The 20,214-nt window shown below is 36.3% G+C and overlaps 1 long non-coding RNA gene across 1 annotated transcript in view; it reads left to right on the top strand.

Annotated features, from left to right (window-relative positions):
• The window catches only part of LOC119473190, a 121,511-nt gene that overhangs the window by 73,328 nt on the left and 27,969 nt on the right, over positions 1–20,214 (top strand). Inside the window, exon 4 of the long non-coding RNA XR_005202395.1 lies at positions 5,892–5,899. This is a non-coding gene — a long non-coding RNA (uncharacterized LOC119473190). The remainder of the gene's footprint in view (positions 1–5,891; positions 5,900–20,214) is intronic.

The raw sequence follows: 20,214 nt of genomic DNA, 5'->3' as shown, positions 1-20,214 counted from the left end.
TTTTTACAGACTGTTTCATTGGCCTTAACAAAGACTGAGCTGAACTTAAGTGGTAAAGACCTGAAATAAAAAGATTCATCTTATGTCTGAATAGCATTTTTCATAGCTCTCTAATATTTGCATTTTCTTACCTAGATTAAGGAAATCTGCAGTTGACTTACTTTTTCTTTAGCAATGTTTTCTCTGTTTATTGAGAATAGATATCTTTATCTCTTTCATGTGTTATCTTTAGTAACAGATGTCAGTAGGATCCAGAGCCATTTTAGAACTTTACCAAAGATTAGGGATGAGTATAGATCACATTGAGAGTCTGTAAGAAGACAGTATTTCTTATTTAGTCCCATAAGGACAATATGGGACTAAATTGTGAGCAAAGATCGCATTTGAAGGATTATGTTCCTTTTTTTCTGACAAGTAACATGTTGTACACTATGGAATATGAATCTTTATGGTGATTGGAGAGAGACTGAGCTAGAAAGGAACTAGTTTTAGCTCAGTCCCTCTCCAATAACTTCAAAAATGGAAGCACATACCTTCAACAACATATATTCCTTAGCTGAACTTGAGATTTTGCATAGCCTCTCATTTATTCCTTCTAGAATCAGTAAAGTGCATTAGGATTCAGAAGACTCCACTTGTTCTATTTGCTCTCCATTACGTTTCGACTTCATTAGGCACTGCTATCAAGGGGCACTGGTAGCAAATGTATATATCTTCTAAATATCTATGATATAGCAGCTAGGTGGCTACATGTTGGGCAAAATGAGATAAGACAGTATCATTTTAACATGCTTCAAGTACAGTGTCAAGGCCTTACTATGTACTATTTCATCTTAATCCTAAAAAAAAAAAAAAACAAAACTCAAAAGAAGGTATGATTGGGTATATTTTATAGATACAGAGTCTAGAGTTCAGAGACATGAAACTGCCTGGCCCCGTCTGCACATACACAATTATTAAGTAAATGGACATCTCAGGAGTTAAATCCAAGTTTATTTTGTTCCAAATCTGATGTTCTTAATTAATATGCTATATTTCTTTCAGATAGCATTGTTTACCTTTAAGAGACTAAAATTCTAATGATACTGGTAAACCTGTTAGTTATCAATTGAGCAGGTTATGGTGAAAGAAAGTATAGACTCGTAGAAGCTATAGAGAAGGCACCTAAGCTGGGTTGACAGGATGAGACATGGCATTCTGGAGAAGGTAATTTTGGTGGGGGAGCAACAGACAACCCACAGTGATGGAGGGAAGCCATATTTCAGGCATTGGGTAGGGAGTGTGCACATGCTGGAAACAACACATCATTTTTGTAGAGTGGGGACCCAGAATGAAAATAAGGGAGTGATTCTAGATGAGAGTAACATACAGGAGCCTTGTATGGCATCATTTATAGCACCCTTAACAGATTGGATTTTTCTATAAATCAATGGGAAGATGTTGATGATTTTATGAATAAGAGTAATATGCTTAAATCTTAATTTTAGAAATATCGCTCTGGAGACTGTGTGCAGATCAGATTTGGATGTGATCAAGACTGGAGGCAGGGGTACCAGAGATTTCTGTTAAAAACTGATTCATGCAAGAAAAGATGACTCCTGAAATAAGACAGTGATCATTTAGATGAAGAGAAAGAGAAGATTTGAGGAATACGTGGAAACAGAATTTACTGAATTTACTAGTTGAATTGAATGTGAAGAGGAGATGAATAAAGAGGAAAACACCCTCAAAGATGATCATGAATTTTGTCTTGATTGTTTGATCAAATGAGTGGCTACATAGGAGGAACAGTTTATTGTGAAAATGATGGGGTATCTCCAAAGGACACCCAGACAGGGAGGTTTAGGATTATATATATGGATCTAGAGCTCTACAGAGAGGTCCAAACTAAAGGTCCAAACTAAAGTCATTGCTGATGACTCAATGGACGTCATCAGCATTGAGGTGGTGGTTCAAGTTAGTAGAGAAGATGAGACCTTTTAGGGACAATGTGAAGAAAGAGAAAGGAGAGGATGAGTAGAGAAGCTTCATTTGGAGGATGGGTGGAGGAAGAGGAGCCTGTGAAAAGTACAGAATAGAATAAACCATGTAGATCGAAAGTAATCCGGGAATGACTATAGTCAATAAAACAAAGGGAGGTGAGAACAACCAGAAGGCATGAGGAACAGTTTCACATTCTACAGAGAAGTGAAAAAGCTTGAAAAGAATCTTTTGGATTTAGCAACAGAATGATGATTGAGATAACATCTCTCTTCAGTTTAATAACTTTTGTTACTCAAGCTCCTCATGGTGATAGGGCTGAGTGTGGTTAGAATTGGCTCAGGAGAGAGGTGTAAGTTCAGGGTTTATGCACCACTCCAATATTCACAAAAGAGGAGAGATTTTTTTTTCTCCTTGAAATAAAATTATGAAAATAAACCTTACTGTTCTTCTCTATTTGTGTACCCCACTCAGGGAAATCAAGGGATTTCTTTTCATTAGAAGGAATTGGCATAGGAGTAGAATTTATCCCTTTCCACTTTCAGAGTCCCTCCGAGCATAAACTATATAGCAAACATTGGATGAAGAATGTATATTTTCAGTATCAGAAGTTGTGGGTGTTCAAATTATGTGTTTGTAGATTAGTTTTAAGAACATAACTTCTGCCACTCAAAGTTAGAATTGTGTTCTTACTCCTTGTGACACTAAGGAATAAATCAGAAACAGAAATTTTCAGTGAATAAGCTTCAGTCAGATAGGTCTGTGGTCTGTGTTTGGATACCACCTCATGCTTTCTAGGAGATCATGGGGAATTAATTTATTTTAGTTCCAATTTCTTTCTAGGTGAAGTGGGAATGATGATATCTACCTTTTAAGGCTTTCATAAGCATTTAAGGAGATAATGTACTTTGAGCATTTAAACAGTTCTTTGCAAAAATCACTGCTCAATAAATGTTAACCAGTATTATTTTCATTCTAGTCTTTAAAGTCAACCTTTTTTCTTTGCTTTGGGACATATCCTTGATTGTGGCTTTTCAGACATTGCTCTCACACCTTGTCATACTCCACTCTTCTTAGGATCCTCAGTCTTTTCTTTTTAAATTCTTTCTCGTTACCAGTCATGCCCAGGGAATACTTAAACAAATCAATGTTTTTCTTTGGATATTTATGCCTATTTAGTGAACTTAGAACTTATTTCTTTTCATGATCAATTTTTACAATGAGTAGTCTATACTTACTCTCATTTTTTTCCATTTTGTTTTGTTTGTAAACTTTGAAATGGAATCTTAGCCTACTGAAACATAGACTCCTAAAATGGCTCATTGGTGACATATTACTGGTGAAAATAAATGACATTTTAAAATCTTCCACCTCTTGGGCCATTCAGCTGCATGTAATTTTCTCGAGAACCTCGTGTTTGAAAACTTTCATATTCTTCTTATGTGTGTCACCACAACATCCTCAATCTTTTCTTCATTGGTCCCTCTTTTACCTCCCACATCACAGTCACTGGAGTTTCTCAAGGATTAGTCCACAGATTTTTCTTCTCCTTTTACAGTAATTCCTTCACAGAGTTTTTTTCTACTTAGAGTTTTTCCCATGATCTTGATGATGAAAGGCATCACATCTACATCTGTGTTCTGACTTTTTAACTTGTACTCAACCTCCGTATCTCCAAATGTGAGACCCTTAAAATTCCTGTCATTGTCTCATTGTCTTCAGTAGATAAGCTCAACTTTCACCCCTTTTCTGAGCTTGACTATTTTTTCAGTCCACAAAGACTTCTACCTTTAAAACATTTTGTTTTAGACTGTACCATTAGGATTAGAATCTGCCTTAAACTATGTGAAAACCCTATCCTCCCTAGCTTCTATGTGCTTTGAGGTCAGCATCCACATTTATATTTCTTTTGTGAAACTCAAATACTTCACAATTAACTACTGTGTCCGCAATTAACTACTGTGTCCACCACTTTAAAAAGTCAGTGTTGTAGATGAAAAACAAAACATAGGTAAATGCCAGAGGAGAAATACTAGTACACCCCAGAGTGGTGTAATAACTTATTTGGGAATTTGTATTTATTGTCAGGCTAAAGTTTGCTTAATAATATTAATAGATATAATTAGACATACTAAACAAATGTTTTTTCTCTTTTTTTTGTTAATTATTTGGCACTTGAACTTAATATCATTGAATATATTTCTCCATAACTCTGGTTAAGAAATGAATAGGAAATTTTAATGAAAGTATTAAATGGAGTATTTAGCTAACATTTTATGAGCCACAATTTGAAGAATGTTGTTAATTCTGAATATAATTATTTTCATTAAAATCTGGTAAATCTGATTTGTGCAGTGAATTGAAAAAAAATGCTTGGGTCATAAATTCTATGAAGAAATATTTTGCTTTGTGTGATATTGAGCAAAGATTTCTTAAACTTTCATGTTTTTCATTTGAAAAGATCCAGACTAAATTTCAAATAAATGGTAGATTCAGTAAAATCAAACAAAACACTTTCTGGAACAGATCCACACAAAAAAAGGGAAGCAATTTTTCATAAATTCGAACAAAAGACTAAATTTCCCTTATTCCTACTTAGTATAAAGCTCAATCTCAGTACATAGACTTGTTTTGTGTATTTTCTGGTTAAAAAATGACTGAAATTCCATTCTGGATAGAAATACTTAGCAGGCCTCTTTACAGTGGTCAAATAATAATTTTGATACTATTTGGGGCTATATGTTAGAATATCGAAAGTCCAGTTTGAATTATTTTTGACAGCTGAGTCACCACAGTGATTCTGCAAATGACTTTTATTTTTTCATTTTGATTTCTCTATCACAATTCAAAGAAGGATTTTTGATCAGAAACTGTACTAAATTATATGATAATGAGAAAAATTTTAAGTCATAACAAGGGAAAGGTTGAAAACTAACAAAGTTTAGCAGAAATTTTGCCAAGAGAGAGATGAGGGCCAGATGTGATTGAGTTACAGTTGAGACAAGTCAACAGCATCAGTGTTTTATCCTAGTGTATCCAAAAGAAATATGTCTCCAAGATGCCATATTTCTGCCTCCAGGTATCCGTTTCATTTGATGTGTTGCTACTTTGCTTTCATTTATTCACTCCTTTATTCTATAAAAAATATGTGTATTACAATTTGCAATTGCAAAAATTTGGAACCAGCCTGAATGATGTACCATGGAATACTACTCAGCCATACAAAGGAATGAAATAATGGCATTTGCAGCAACCTGGATGGAATTGGAGACTATTCTTCTAAGTGAAGTAACTCAGGAATGGAATATCAAACATCAATGTTTTCCCTTATATGTGGGAGCTAAGCTATGAGGATGCAAAGGCATAAGAATGATATATTGGACATGGGGACTGGAGGGAGACGGTGGGGGGTGAGGAGTAACTGAACTACGTGTTGGGTGCAGTGTGCACTGCACTGCTTGGGTGATGGGTGCACCAAGATCTTAGAAATCACCACTAGAGAACTTATTCACATAACCAAATGCCCCCTGTTCCCCAAAAACCTATTTAAATAAAAAAATTGACAAATTAAAAAAATGAAATAAAATGACTTAGTCATAACCCCAAAACCAAATGCCCAAAATATTTGCATTAAATACCAAATATGTGACCAGGTACCAATGACTGGCATTGCCTCTAAAACATGTGAAGTTACAGTCCTGACTCTTGCTAAGCTCTTCTCATTCATCTTTACCCACGCCTTATTCCCAGATGGGAGTCACATGCAAGAATCACAAGATGTGAATGTGGGTTTTATCCTTTGGGGATTTTGGGATTCATGGAAGCTACAGTATTGGGAAAATACGTATCTGGCTTTTGAATCTATCATATTTCCTCTGTTGTCTCTATACTGGAAACACCAAGGAATTCAGGAAAAAAGGTAGAACTTGGAAAGGCTGAAGCTCATTTTAAATAGATCAAGCCCTGGAGCAGGGGAAGATGGCCACTGTGAATTACAAGACTAGGCTAATGATGCTGTGATATGCTTTTAGGTAATAGTTCAGATGTAGAAGGTAGGAGACTCTAAAGAAAGTTAGCGTAACTCTGTTTTATTATTCTTTTTCCTACTGTAATGAATCACCCAAGCTTCCCCTTTCAATGCATGGGGTAATCTTTAAATAACTATAGAAGGAGTGGGCTTCTGGATAGGTTCATTCTTTTCAAGATATTTTTATTCCAGCTGTACTTTTCTTAATGTTCTATCTTCTTTCTCTCTCTCTTTGTCCTTTTTATTTACACTCTGCATATTTTAAAAGAGCGATTCATTTTCCTTATAAATAATTAAAAATCATAGAGGTTTATAAATAAACACAAAAACAAATAATGGGATGGTGTCTCCTTTTATAGTTAGTCTTATAAAATTGTAGAGAAAAATGATTGGAAATAGGTTGATTCTGAGAAGCTAGAAATAGAACAGAAGAGAAGAGGATTTGCATGGTATTTTTGTATGACATCTAAAATCCAAGTTATTCTCACAGGGGCTTGTCAGTCCTAAAGAACATTCTCTACATAGAGAGGAAAGTTACTACAGCCAAAGTGGTAACCTCCTAGGGTGTGTCCCATGCCATCCCAGCTTTTTCAGGCTTCTCTGATCCAGCATAAGTTACAAAACTTACAATCAGTGGGGAATTACCTAATTTGAAGTCTTGTCACTTCAGTGACTTTCTAAATAGAAATGAGAGAACCCAAAAACGTTTTGAAAAAATTTTTATTTCTTCCTGGCAAGTGCACGTGTATTTTTTCCTGTATGTTATTTGGATGTGAGGAGCTGTCATTATCTTAGGAACAACTATGAAACAGTCTCTGGAAAATAGAATTCGATTTTGGGTAAACAACAGGAGAAATTTACTGTTTTTCTCCAGTAGCTCCACAATAAAAGGTATGTTCAATGTCACTGAGAAGAAAGGCTACAAATGCTGCTTTTTCTTCACAAGTATCCTTTAAAATAAATATAGTGAGGGCAAAATTTGAGTAATTAAGAGGAGAAAGTTGGCCTGTGCTTTGGTTTTCTTGATATTAAAAAAGTGTATGCTAGGGATTGTCATCTAGAAGTTTACTTCAAATATCCACTGACTTTCTTATGCAGAAACAGTTATATATTCCTTTTCTAAAAAGTGAAAAAGGGTACTGACACAGAACAAATGTTTCAATGGTTCATTGATTATAGGACTGAAATAAGAAAACTATGAGTGTGGTCTGTGTGTATGTAAAAGTGAACGAGAGAAGGAGAGACACAGAGAAAGAGGTGTTTGAGGGAGAATGGAGAGTTTTTGGTAAATAAAAAGTATGTATACTTAAAACATAAAAGCTTAAAATAATGCCAAGTAGAAAATAATGGCTATAAGAGAATACTAAGAAGAGAGAAATTGGTAGGGTAGGATATTTTCCATAACAATTAAAAAATGTTGTAACTACGTTTCTATTTTCTAAGCTTAAAGCTCTATGATTACATATAACTGACATGAATAGGTTCTGATCAAACTTTGAACTAAAGCAATTTATTATTTAGATTTGATTTTTGTGTTTTTCTTCATCTAGCTACCAAGTTGATCACATTGTTGATAAAAAAGTTAATGTAATCATTTATAATAATATTATATCAGTGAATCAGATCTGAATAATTCTCTAAAATGGGTTAAAGTCATTTAAGTTAAATCTGTTCAAACGTTTTTATTCCAATGGTACTTTTTTTGATAGTCTCTTTTCTCTCTTGCTTTGTCATTTTAATTTAAATAATAAAAAATAGAGTGTTTAAATGGACCATGTCAAGATACCGGTAAACTTGAAACTATTCTTCTTATATTAGAATTGTTATTAGTACATTTGTATTCAAATAGAAAAATCAACCCAGGATAAATCTTTCTTTGAGGTATAAATGGTTAACTATTAGACCTCATTTATGATGCTCAGAGATATATAACATATTAGTAAACTCAGGCATTGCTTTTCTTCCTTCCTTGTTCAGTTAGCTGTAGAATACGAAAAGAATCATTTCATACTGACTGATTGCTGTCCTTCATTCTAATATATTTATAGACCTAGCATATGTTTTGAAACTTCAAAATGTTTTTCAATGTAACATAAATAGCAAATTTAATTTTGAACCTGTTGATATTTGGAATAAACATGTAGCACAATGTTTGACCCATAGTAGACAGTCAATTAGTTTTTGTGGAAAGGATGAAATCTTCAAGTTGACTATTCTAGAAAGATTGGCTAGCTTAAATTTACTCCATGAAAGTAGACTGTTTTCCTAAACCTATAGAGTATTTTGCAACTTCCCGCTATAATTCAGAACTAAACCAAGGCCTCTTAGCTATAGATGTGTCTGAACCAATCTATCATGAATTCAACAAAAATGCTTTTAAAATGGTTATTTTTTTTCTTTGGATAACTATATGATATACTGGTTTATATTTAAATTAAAAAATAATTCAGACATATAAATTAAATGCTACCAAAGTGTACAAAATTGAAAGTGAAAATAAAATACGTAACCTTAAAGCACATGGCTGTTGTTGAATTGGGAACGTGGACAAGCTACTGTGCTGTCAGCAGTAATTGCCAAGGTCAGGTTCAATTAACGACCAATGCCATGAGCAGAGCATCAAACCACCCACCTTCACAAAACACTTGCAGGCATGAAGAACCATGGGCACATATTCAAGAAGAAGCTAATAACTTGAAGAGAAGCAAAGGGACTCCCATAGTTCTCTTTATTTCCATATTGTTTGTGATGAATAAAGCCTTAATATTCATAAATATCCAAATAATTCTAGTAAACTACTCAAAACATATTTTTAGATTATGGAAACACATATAAAATGATTTTTTTTCCTGAAACATCAATTCTCTATGGTTTCAGGGAAGATAAGTATTAAATGTCTTAGAGATGCAGTATGAAACCTCCTGGGTTTCATGTTTGCCCTGAATTGATGAATCTGTCTTTTCTAATAAGAAATGCTTTTAATATTCTTGTAGGTTATAGAATTTAAAGAGATTATACACATCACTTCTTCCTTCATTCTTTAAATCATTTACCAAATAAGGAGAGTCTCTTAAGTTAATATGGGAGTAGAGAATTAAGAAAGACAGAAATAGCCTGTCTTCATGGGATGAAACATGAAAAAGTTATTACACCTAAAGATTGTTATGAAGAAAAAGCTATCATCAGATCCAAAAGTTGATAGGAATGTTTCATTTAGGAATAAGTTCAAGAGATCTATTTTACATCATGATGAATATAGTTAGTAACAATATACTGTACACTTGAAAATTACTGAGTGTGAGGTAATGCATATGTGAATTCATTTGATTTAGCCATTCCATAAAATTAACCATGTTGTATACTATGCATATATAAAATTATTGTCAATTCAAAAACAGTTGGAAGAAACAAATGAGAAAGACAGAAGCATGGTGGTTTGTTTTTTTCTGTGGTCTTTTTCATGTTCTTCTATGCACCTGTGATGCCCTCTTCAGGCATTCATGTTCCACTTTCTAGGCTGAGCTCAGGGAGCCATCTCTGTCTTTTTCTAGTGCCTTGTGCCTGTGTATGTATCTCTTTCATTGTCTTCACTATGCTATTAAAATTGATCTTTTTATATGTCTGTTTCTGTCAGTGAATTACATACTTCTTGAGGGTGGTGACAGATATTATCTTTCAACCCTAGTCATAATGGTGCAATTGAAAAGTGGGTTAGTTGATTTGCTGAAAGTTGAATTCTTGGGAGAAGGCATGATGAAGAAGAAAAGCTTCACTTCTCTGGAGATAGGAAGGCTGAATTCTACTCTGAGGCTGCCATTTCCAAGTTCGTAGGAAGTGAAAAGAAGGACACCGTGTGAACCTCTGTGGCCACTTGCAGCGCTGAGCTGTGGCAGATGCTTTCGGTGCTCCGCATATCTTCCTCTAGGACCCTCTCTGATTTCAGCCACTGTGTCAGTGGACAATCCTGAGAGTTCAGACTTATCTCTAGCTGGCAGCTGTCACCTGTTTTTCTGGGATTTGGCTCGGGAAAGTGCACACTGGAAGGGGCAGTGATTTTTATCTTGGGGCATTCATAAACCAATGACAATGGGAAGCAGTTGGAGAAATTTTTCAGCCTCTTGTCTTTTGCGAGAAGTGGGAGAGGTGGAAGGGGGATGACTCTGAAGGGTGTTTGGTTTGCGTCTCAGAGGACCTGGCAGAAACAAACCCACATTTATAACACAGCCTTATGTTTCCTTTTCTTCTTCTCACTCTTCTACTCATTTATTTCAGCTTCCCGGTATCTCCTTCCAAGTAAACCACCTGCACCCAATTCTAAGTCCTTGTCTTAGGCTCTGCTATTGGCAAGGCTCAAACCAAGATTCCAGCCTAAGCGGCAGGGCTCTTAAGTGGTAGCCTAATAAGGCCAATAGTTTTCTGTTTTGTTTCCACATAACAGGCAATATTTTCCTCCCAGCCTGTACATGCATTTTCTCATTGATGGTTAGGTCTAGCCAAGGACAACTTGACTGACATTTTTTTGTTGTTGTCGTCTTAGAATATCTTCTCTCTATTTACTAGGCAAAATTTATGTAATTTTTGTATTTCTCTCATTTGTTAACAGGGAACCCTGAGCAGAACACATGCACAAACTCATGCAATACCCTAAGGGACCAGGTTCCCCACATGTACTTGGAAATCTTCAGGATGCTCAATGCTAAGTTCAATAAGTTGCAAGATTTCAAAAATATTTAAGAAGAAATTTGTGAGCCAAGTGTCTCCAAGTCATTCAGCCTTCTGAGGTTACGCTGTCCTTCAAATATAAATTCAATAAATGATCTCCTCCTCCACAAATTCAATAAGTGATACAGTTGGCTAATACCCTTTCTCATATTTCTCTAAGTAAATGAGTGAAAAGAAGTGGGTACAAGATTCTCTTGGCTTATATATTCTCCCATTTGACATAATTCCTAGTATCATTTCCTATTTTACATTCTTTAACTCTGGATTTGTTATTCTCCTGGTACCTGTCTCCTGCCTATACCAATTCGTTTCAAGCCAGAAGGCAGTACCTTTCCTTCAATGCTTTCTATATCGTCAACCCAGGGCTGTTACAGAGAACGTACTTTACCTGAAGGCTTGATCATATAGCACAAATAAGGAAACAACCCCAAATAGAATAAGTGAATCACCTTTCCTAAGTTCATCGGCCATTTCTGCTCTAGGGGACTCATATTTTTTATGCTTTTTTTTTTTTTTGCCCATAGCCTGCTACTATTTTTGTAGGTCTGCTTTTTCATGCCACAGTCTTTTTCCCCCTTCAAGTCCTTAAATTCACCTCCCACCCATCTCAGACAAAACCTTTTACAACACACATTATTATAGCATGTGGAACTTACTGATCATTTGTTAAATGGAACAATTTAGCTATTTAGCTTCCTTTGTGTCAACCTTCTCATTCCAGACTCTGCCCTAGACATTGCCTTTTGTAACAAAAAGTCCCAATAATATGTTCTCTTCAACAAACTGCCAGTTGGCAATGCACATTTAATAATTCAAGAAGCGGTAGAAACTTTGAAAATCACAGCTCTTCTTTAACTGTTTGAAGATAAAATTCTTAGGTGGTCTCGAGGTCGAAGCATTACTCATGACTGCTCTGTCAGGGGCTTTGTTAGAGGAAGCTGAATGGCATCAGTTCTTTACCCTTTCTCGGAATATAAAATCTGAGGGTCATAGCTGCCCCACCTGCCTCCCTCTCCTCCACAGTCAAACACAGACTAGGCTGACTGATTTGGGGTCAGTCCTATTGCCAGCTCCACTTTATGCCTCTAGTGGATTTCTCAGGTTTGCACCATGGTCAGGGACCAGAATAAAAGAAAGTGAACTGGGAAATTTTTAGGGTCAGAAAAGCAGTTTTAAACTCATACACACTTTATCAAAATCTATTTTCTTTTCTTTTTTTGACACAGAGTTGCACTCTTTCACCCAGGCTGGAGTGCAATGGCGCGATCTCGGCTCCTGACAACCTCCGCATCCTGAGTTCAAGTGATTCTCTTGCCTCAGCCTCCTGAGTAGCTGGGACTACAGGCATGTGCCACCACACCCAGCTAATTTTTGTGTTTTTAGTAGAGTCGGGGTTTCAACATGTTGACCAGGCTGGTCTCGAACTCCTGACCTCAAGTGATTCACCCACCTCGGCCTCCCAGAGGGATTCCAGGCATGAGCCATTGTAGCTGGCCAAAATCTATTTTTTTGAGTTGGGCTGAGGCTGTGGCACTGACTGCTGTCAGACTGCTGCATCATGAAGCTAATGGAGTTTTTCTAAAATTCAGTGGGGACGCTAGAGCCAGGCTTTAGCTTCTGAGGATGTGTGGGGTGGGAAATGCAGGGAGCTAGTATTGCTGACTTAACAGTGTTACTCAGATCTTCAGATTCTTTGAATACTTTTTCTAAACCCAATATCTTTCTCCCTCATTTCTGGGACTAATCAGTGACACAGATATTAGACATTTTTTGATTGTCCCATAGGTCCCCGAGGCTCTGTTCAGTTTTTTCTAGTCAATTGACTTTTCATCGCTCAGGTCATAAAAGTTCTGTTTTACAAATTCACTGATTCTTCTGTCGTCTCCATTCTGCTGTTGAGACCATCCATTAATTTTCTTTTTTAGGTATAGTATTTTTCAATTCTAAAATTTCCATTTGGATCTTCTTTATGTCTTCTATCTCTTCACTGAGACTTTGCTTTTCTTTTGTCTTAAACACATTCATACTTGTTTGTTGAAAGTTTTTTATAATTGCTATTTTAAAATTATTGTCAGATATTTCTGGCCTTTGTGTCATTTTGGCATTGGTGTTTGTTGATTGTTTTTTCTCATTTATGTTGAGATCTTCCCAGTTCCTAGTATGATAAGTGATTTTTTATAGAAACCTGGACATTTAGGGTATTATGAGACTCTAGATCCTATTTAAATCTGTTGTAACAGGCTTCTTCTGGTAATCCTTTGGTGGATGAAAGGGGCACTCCTTATTTCCACGTGGGGCTAGAAATACTGAAGTCCTGGTTCCCCAGTCAGCCTCCATTGACTCCTGAAGATCGACAATTCTTATTACTGCTCAATAGGCAGGAGACTTCAGGCTTTTCCCTGGCTCTCTGTGACATCACCCTGGCTCTCTGTGACATCACCCTGGCTCTCTGTGACACCACCCTGGCTATCTGTGACACCACCCTGGCTCTCTGTGACATCACCCTGGCTTGGAGAGACATGAGTGGCTCCACTATCGCCATGAGACAAGGATGTCCTTTTTACCACTGAGCACGTTCTAAGTTTCCTCTGCACCTCCTCTGTTGATAATCTAGAGGGGACTAGAGGAGTGACGCTGGAACACCTCAGGGATAAAGGTGAGGTTTTCCCATTGCCTGGCATGTGAGGGGACTGGGGAGGGATAACATTAGGAGAAATATATAATGTAGATTATGGTGGGTTGGATGCAGCAAACCACCAAGGCACGTGGTGGTTGCCACTTCACATTTAATGATCCAAGAATCGGTAGAAACTTTGAAAATCACAGCTCTTCTTTAACTGTTTAAAGATAAAATTCTTAGGTGTCCTTTAACTTGTAGCTGGGAGGAAAGCAGGAGGAATAGGGAAAAATATGTCTACTTCATATTTCCAGCAGTGAGAATCTCTGATGTATTTAAGATAGAGGACTTTAGGTTAGAGTAGCATTAGAGCCTTGGAAGTGTGCCACTCATCTAACCAGTCTTCAGAGCTGTAGCGACTCACTGGGCTCTGACCAGACTCTCACTGTCTGGTTACCTGATCTAGTCTACCCCTCAACCACAAGGTGTCTGGCTGCAGAAGGGGTGGTGCCTTTTTCTGCCTGGTTTCTACCATATTCCAACCCACACTTCCAGTATTTCTAACCTTTATTGTTAGATATGTGTCTTTTCACTTACTTTCTCTATGTATTTCCCAATGTCTGGTCTATCTCTGTACTATGTTGAAAAATTGAATAAAAATTCTCTGTAGTCTAACAAATGAGTACCAAAAGGGATAAAATAATCATAATTATGCCATTATTTGGCAGGTTTGTTCATATCAAATTTAAATTTATCATTTAGTAATTTCCCCTTTTTCCCCTTTTAAGTGGGATTATTTAAGCTTTTCTAAAAACAGAAAAATAACTTTTCTTAAAAGAAAAAGTTTTGATTCTCTTCATAAGAAAATGTGTGTGTGTGTGTGTGTGTGTGTGTGTGTTATATTGCTAAATAGTAGAGAAATACAAAATAATGTTGAAAGTAATACATACAGAAAAAATCTCAGTTCAAATATTGTCTTTGTGTTGTTAGAAAATGGTTTGTATAATTGTTTTTCATTCCGAATGCCACAGTATTGACAATAATTACTGTTTCTTCCCCTGGTATTGAGAATTAAGAAAGGTCAGACAGAAAGAATGCAAAATAGAATGTTTACTAATGCAGAAAGTGTGTTTAACGCCAGAATCCTAATATCAGCTAAACTAATATTATGGCTTCATGATTTTGTTTAAAAACTAATTTCCCTCTCTAAAGTGTTCGACAAGCTACTTATTGCCACCAGCCATGTCTCAATGGATATGAACTGACTGGAAACTTTGAACATCCATAAAAATGTTTATTGAATTTTTGAATAATAAGGTTATCCAGCAAACAATAAGCAAGCACATGTTCATGTTTGTTGAGCAGTTGTCTCAAGTTGAGCTACAAATTTTAGCTAGAAAATTCAGGAGAAAGAGCAAAGTGTGCTACGTTGTTTGCATTGATTATACATCCATAAATAATAAAGAACAAACCAATCAACCAACCAAACAAACCCTAACTGAAAACACATTGAACATATGACAAGTTTATTCAATATTAGAACAAAAAACCATGACAACAGTGTGTGTAAATACAATTCTTTTCTAAGGAGTTCATGTTCAGCTTTTCTCTGTGCAACTTTTCTCTTTATGCTTGGGATAGCTTAAGGGAAAGATGGGTGATATATGAATTTCTACTATTCCTTCACTTATGAAGGAAATCTGACCTTGTGGAAAGACTGTAGGGCTCATACTCTCCAACTGCCTGTTGAATGAGAAAATCCCTTCTCAAGATCATGCTTGTCTTCACTAGAGCAGAGGCTGCGAACGGCTCTCATTTGAATAGATGCCACCTTTTTGTTAGCTTCTGATTGTTAAAATTATCCCTTATATTGAGCTGAATTTTTCATCTCCGTTCTAGTTTTGTATTGTACAGCAAATCTCTTCCAATATCTCTTCTGTATAATGGGCTTTATTTACAATTTTACATGTACATGTTTTAAATTCAATTACTTGAGAATTAGTTGCTTTAGCTTTACATACTTCATGGCACTTCACTCTTACATAAATGAGTATCTCAGAAGAACAAGAAGATTCTTCTTATCTCTATAATACAATTATCACACTCAAGACATTTAAAATGGGCATAATACCATTCTCTAATATATAGGCTTTAAAAAAAAGCTCTTCAGTTGTCTCTCTACAGTCTTTAAAATGTATTTTAATTTTATTTTTAATTAACAAATGATATAAGTAATTGGCATATATTGTATATTTATGGACTCTTGATGTGATGTTTCAATATTCATTTACATTGTGAAATGATTAAATCAAACCAATTAACAAATTTATCACCTCACATACTTATTGTTGTGGTAAGAACATTTAAAATCTACTCTTTCAGCAATTTTAAAATGTACAACACATTGTTATTTTTTATAATCACCATTTTGTGCAATAGATCACTAAAGCTTATTCATCCTATCTAACAGAAATTTTTAACCTTTAATAAACACATAAAATAGCTTTCAATGCTTTTTTTTTCTGTAGGATTTCTTCAGTAGTCTATTCATTATTGACAGCATTCGTAGACATTTACCATCATAATAACCTCCTTCCTTCAAGTGATACCTGTTATGGATAGAATGTTTGTGTCTTACATTCATATTTTAAAATCTAACCCACAATGTGATGGTGATATAGTTTGGACATTTGTCCCCAACCAAATGTCATGCTGAAATGTAATCCCCAATGCTGGAGCCTGGTGGAGGTGTTTGGATCATGGGGGTGGATACCTTATACATGTCTTGGGCCATCCCCTTGGTGATAAGTGAACCCTCACACTGAGTGCACATGAGATCTGGTGGTTTACAAGTGTGCAGCACCCCGCCCCCAGCCCCGACTTCCCACTCTCACTCTTTCTCCCGCTCTGGCCATGTGAGAAGCCTGCTCTTGCTTTGCCTCCTGCCATGAGTAAAAGTTCCCCAAGGCTTCCCCAGAAGCCAAGCAGATGCCAGGGCCGTGCTTCCCGTATAGTCTATAGAACTCTGAGCCAATTAAGTGTCTGTTCCTTATAAAGTATCCAGTCTCAGGTATTTTATTTTTTATTTTATTTTATTTTGAGACAGAGTCTTTGTCTGTCACTAGGCTGTAATGCAGTGGCATGATCTCAGCTCACTGCAACCTCCACATTCAGGGTTCAAGCGATTCTCCTGCCTCAGCCTCGCAAGTAGCTGGGACTACAGCCACGTGCCACCACACCTAGCTAATTTTTGTATTTTTAGTAGAGATGGGGTTTCACCATATTGGCCATGATGGCCTTGATCTCTTGACCTTGTGAGCCACCTGCCTCATACTCCCAAAGTGCTGGAATTACAGGCTTGAGCCACCAAGCGCAGCTTCAGGTATTTCTTTATAGCGATGCAAGAATGACTTCACACAGATAGTATTTGAAGGTAGAGTCTTTGGGAGGTAATTAGGTCATGACGGTAGAGCCCTCACAAATGGGATTAGTGTCCTTTTAAGAGGGCAAAGAGCTACTTGCTGTCTTCCCACCATGTGAGGATATAACCAGGAGTTGGAAGTCCGCAACCCAGAAGAGGATCTTTGTTAGAACCCTACTATAATTGGACCCTGATCTAAGACTTCCAGCCTCAAGAATGTTTGTTGTTTAAGTACTAGTGTATGGCATTTTGTTACAGCAGCCCAAACTGACTAAGATATTCCCTATATTACAAAAACACCTTCTAAACTGTGATAGAAATATCGATTTAAGAAAATCTCAATTCAGTACAATTCAATCCAACAATTCAGGGAACAATTATCAAGCACATAATTTGTCAGGCACTCTATTAGGCCCTGGAGCTATGTCAGTGAACATGACAGATGATCTCCAACTGTCTTCCTGAAGATCACAGTCAGCTAAGACAGACATTCAATAAGTGATTACAACTGTGATGAGCATTGCCAAAGATGTTGCAAAGTTTTCTAAAGCAAGGGGAGTTTAATCCCGGAGAATCATGGAAGCCCTCTATGATGAGATATGAAGTGAAGACTTGAGACATGAGTAGAAATTAGAGGGATTTCTAATATAAATTTTAGGGCTAACTCACCTTAGCCTTTGGGAAATTTACTTAGCCTTTCCAAGCCCATGCCTTCTGTCTGTAAAAAGGGGATTATGAAGCTGAATTTGCATGTTTTTATGTTTGTGAAGAAGAGATAGTCCTTGTAAAGCTCCTAGTATGGTTGATGTACAATAAATGATCGTTCATATAAAAGACTTTATAGGCTGGGTGTGGTGGCTCACGCCTGTAATCCCAGCACTTTGGGAGGCAGAGGCAGGCAGATCACGAGGTCAAGAGTTTGAGACCATCCTGACCGACATGGTGAAACCCCATCTCTACTAAAGATACAAAAAAATTAGCTGGGCGTGATGACAGGCACCTGTAATCCCAGCTACTCAGGAGGCTGAGGTAGGAGAATTGCTTAAACTAGGGAGGCGGAGGTTGCAGGAGCTGAGACCACTGCACTCCAGCCTGGGCAACAAAGCAAGACTTTGTCTCAAAAAAAAAAAAAAAAAAAAAAAAAAAAAAAAAAAAAAAAAAAAAAAGAAAAAGAAGAAGAAAAAAGACTTAATAGAACACAGGCCTTGAAGGGCAGAGAGGCTTTTATGCTGTCATGCTTTGCACAGAATAGTTGCTCTAAGATGCAGGAGTAAAAGAGAAATGAAATGCACACTGTGAACAAAAATATATGAAGCTACAGAACGTATGGGAGGGAATATGATGACAAGTTGGGTCCACATGTCAAGGAGGAAAGCTTAACTGTGTTTATATTAGGAAAATCTGGGAATCAGATATATGGAAGTTAACTCATACCCTGTAATTCATGATATAAATGTTAATTATATTTTCTATTATAACAGATACAGATTTCAGTCCAAATTAAACGAGGTGTGTAAGAAACATTATTTTTCTACATATCAATGACATTTTTCATTGAATCCTCCATTTCCCCAGGATGTCAGATGCCAAAACTCTTTCTCTTTTCCCTGGGCTGTGTTTAACTTCAAGGGAGACTTATGTAATTGCAAGATATTGCATGACTCATCTTCTCATTGAGCCATCTGTCCACACAGATACTGCTGACCAATCCATGTTGCCACTTGGTCTTTGCTCGCCAATCCATGCAGTAAACGGTTGAGACAATTCTCATTCTTGTCTACCTTGGACTTCAGGTCTAATGGGTCACTCTGCTACTTTCATGCTAGGCTTGAAAACTGGGGCCTCATTCTATTTTTCTTCCATGCTATTCTCTGGCAAGGGATTTATCCTGGGACTTATCTATGACCCTGTTTGCCTTGATGTGGAATATGTGGCTTTATCACTTCTCTGCGTTTATTATCTAAGAAGAGGGGCAAATATCCAAATTTATTCTCTGGCTTTAATACCACATTGAGGTCTTGCCCCTCCACTGAAATTCTAATCTTGAAAGTAGAGTCAATGTTCCGTCTCTAAACACCTTAGTTTGTTTTTCTTCTGCTATTCCCTAGTCGAGTCTGTTTTTAGTCTGCTGGGAAAATCCCTTCCTGTTCACATCTTGATAATTTCCTCCCAAATTCATTTGTGCCCCTTAAAATAACCCCTTTTTAGCTTTAAGATTTTGGAAACATGTAAATCAGAGACTTAGAGGAAGTTTCTTTTTTGCACCCCTATCCTGTCACACCTGCATCCTCAGGAAAGAACTCAGAATGGACTATTTGCCTGAATTGGCTGAACAGGTAGGAAAGGGAAAGTGGGAAATTTAGGGAAAAATAACTTGTAATTCAACATTTGGTGACAATGACAATACATTGTCTTACCTTACAACTTGCTATGCAATTGTAAATTGATAAAGACCCTATATCGGTCCTTTCACTTTGGTCATTTTCCTCCAGCAATTCACCTCAGTACATTTTTATTCATTTACATTATTCATTTTTATGTCTTGGAAAACATTTCTGTACAAATTCCTACAGCTCAACTGATGAAAATTTAGATTATTTGGCAGAAATGTTAGTGTCTGGCAATCACAATTCTGAGACTGTAGTGGCAACATTTTAAGATGGTCATATGGGTCTTGCAGTTTATTTTACGAAGGAGACTACTTCAACCCAGACTTTTTTCCCCTGGAAGAGTTTTGGAAAATCAATATTTATTCTTGCCCAGGGTTTCTTGATCACTTCCCAATGGTGTAAAATCACTTTTGGAAGGTTTTTGCTAAGTTGTATAGCATATACTATCTTAATATTTTATTTAATATAAATATTTTATCCAAAAGTTACTGATTCTACAGTCTCGTGTTGTCAAGTTGATTTTTTTTTCATTGTTTTTGCATGCCAATTTTTTACTAGTACTATTTCTTAATATTACATGTTTACCTGTAACATGCATTTTTAACTATTTTCATATAGTGTCAATGGAAAGATGCACATTTTGTACCTTGTGCTTTTTTTTTTTTTGGTGGGAAATATGCAGTATGACCCAGTTGTTTCCCATCATTTCACTGTGTTGACCTAGGAATGTTGGTCATATCAAACATTAAAACTGACCACTTTTAAAATTAAAATTAACTTTTAAGTGTTTATAAGAGTATAAGCATTTAAAATAACTTAATGCTGTGAGGTGATCTGAAATTTGTAATATTTTTGTCATGGACTGTACTGCTCCTAATTATTGTAATAAAAATTTTTATGGAAAAAATTTTATTCAATATAAGAATAAATTAACAGGTTGGTAAACTTCCACTTTCTGTCAGTGCCTTCATAGAAATACATTTCTGATCTAGCTATATAAAATAAACAACATGGATGAGTTCCATTTGGAAGGAGATTTTCTTTTTCTTTCTCTTTT

The sequence above is a fragment of the Cebus imitator genome, unplaced genomic scaffold, assembly GCF_001604975.1.
Source record: "Cebus imitator isolate Cc_AM_T3 unplaced genomic scaffold, Cebus_imitator-1.0 Scaffold138, whole genome shotgun sequence".
In the NCBI taxonomy this organism is placed as follows: domain Eukaryota; kingdom Metazoa; phylum Chordata; class Mammalia; order Primates; family Cebidae; genus Cebus; species Cebus imitator.
Note: the sequence above shows the minus strand (reverse complement) of the source record. Positions and strands in the feature narration are given on the sequence as shown.